This window comes from Ammospiza nelsoni, chromosome Z (genome assembly GCF_027579445.1).
Source record: "Ammospiza nelsoni isolate bAmmNel1 chromosome Z, bAmmNel1.pri, whole genome shotgun sequence".
In the NCBI taxonomy this organism is placed as follows: Eukaryota; Metazoa; Chordata; class Aves; order Passeriformes; family Passerellidae; genus Ammospiza; species Ammospiza nelsoni.
The window spans coordinates 57,204,217-57,206,507 of NC_080669.1; positions in this window are offsets into that span (position 1 = coordinate 57,204,217).

Below are 2,291 nucleotides of genomic sequence, written 5' to 3' on the forward strand. Positions count from 1 at the left end.
ATTAAAAAGCAAAACTAGAATTCAGACTCTGTAGTTTTTAATATATTGGTTCTCAGCTTCAGCTGAGTCTGCTTTGTTATATTCTATAAAAGATTTTGAAGGCACAAAGCAAAGACCCAATCTATCCCTTGAAAACAAAGTTGTAGGCTGAGATTAGTTCAGTTTACTGGGAAGTAGACTAAGATTGGATGTCACAGCTTCAGCTAATTTAGATCCCTAAAGTTCAAGGCAGGCATCTGTTCTGAAATAAATAGAATTTATGGTCGGCATGCATTCAGCATCTAGTCTGCAGTTTTGACAATTTTGCAGGTAACCTGCTACTAGACCTTGATTTTTCGGGTCATCCTTTTTGTGGCATTCTGTTCTGAAGTAATTTGTAACACTTACCTCCCACAGAGAAAGATCTAGTGGCACAGTTGTGGCATTTTCAGTGTGTAATTGTGCCTCACATCAGTGCATCCAATTAAGTCATACTATTAATTTCTTTACATTACTAATAGTCTCTATAGCTTAGAGTGCCTTAGCCCTCTAAACCCTTTAGTGGTGTGTTTTGTCACTATTTCTTTTATGTGATTCCTTTTATGTTGCCCTACTCAGCTCATTAGTTTGACTCTTTTACCCCAGTAGTGAAGATCTCTGATTTCAGCTTCAAAAATGCCTGTTTGTATATCCAGTAACATAAAATCTGTTGCATTTCAATTCAGAGCAGAAATGTTACCACCAGAAGCTGGGGCTAAGTTAGACAACTGGTTCCTGACACTCCTGTTAACTGGGCACTGAACTTAAACATGTTGCCTTGGCTTTACACAAAACTACTGTGTTTTGTGTCTCCCATTACAAGCGAGGGAGCTCAGGGAGACTGCTTAATGTAGCTGGCTAAACTGTGTGCCTCAAGTGGGATAGTATGAGTCCCTCCAGCTTTCTAATTGAGAAAGCCTGAAGCTGGAGGGAAGGGACCCATTCATTTTTTCCCTGTAAATTTCTGCATATATCCTTTTGGCATTGTAAAATAAAGTTAAGGCTGTTTCCCTTCTCTAAGTCACTGGCAGAGCTGAGAGAGTCAGGCACTTAAATGAGCTGTCTTTTGATTCATCCCATGCTGATTTAGACCCACACTATTCCTTTCCTCTTCTCTTCTCTTGCCATTGTCTCTGAATCCAAATTTTTTTCTTCTCTGCCAGAACATACTCATATGAGGAGCACAAAGCATTGCTCTTATTAGGATCATTAATTTCCATTTCAGGAACTTAGCAACAACATTCCTTCTACCCCCTCACTATCCTCTCTATCCAAATAATTTCCATGGCATGATTTTTCCAAGTTTTGTAAGGTTCAGTCTCTCTTAGAAGTTTGATGGAAAGGACAGGGTTTTTTTGATAATGTGCTGTGTGTTAGAAGTCAGAAATACTGTTTTAACAGTCCATTTTATAAAGGTTAAAATAACACATGAAAAAACTTGGGCTAATGCTTATACCCAAGAGAAATTATCAAGGAGAAGATTTTCTGTGGTTTGATCTACTTTAATCTTCTTTACCTACAGTTCCCTGATCAAATTTGCCAACAATATTTTCCGCTATTTAAACATATGACATACTCTTTTTTTTCTCCTTCCTTCAATTTATTCATGTGTTGCCTTCCTGCATTACAGCCTCCCTGAAAAAGAATACTGTACATTTTTTACACTGCAAAGCATTTTGCATGTTGTAGCTGACTTAGAAATAACAAATAATACTAAGAACTGTAGGCAAGCTGATATAAATGAGCAAAAATGCTCATAAATATTCCACATGAAAAAATATGCTTAGATTTACCACATACTCCAGAAATGAGAGAGAAAAAAGAAGTTATGTGGTACAAAAATATTTCAGGCATTTCTGTATATTGTAAAAGAACGTAGAGAGGTCAGCTTCCTCTCAGGACCACAGCATGCAGGTAGAAGATGGGTCAGACCTTCCTGTGTTTTAGCATAGGATTTTTGTCCAACATTTTCTCTAAATGGTGGTCTTAAACAGTTTTTGACCTTCCTCTGCAGTAATTACATTTATTGCTGACTGGTGTCTTTTCTATTTTCTATGATCTCCAAAGAAATTCCTCTTGAGTTCCTTGCAGGCTTGACCGACTCTTTGCTTTAAACCATTTTCCTGAGTTCTTGTACTTTTGGCAAAACCTGACATCTGCTGTCTCATTTCCTTCTGAATTTTGTATACTTCAGTCAAAACAACTCATAGTTACCTTTTCCCAAAGATATCAGAATTTACTTCTGCAGTTTGTCCCATAACAAGATCACAGAC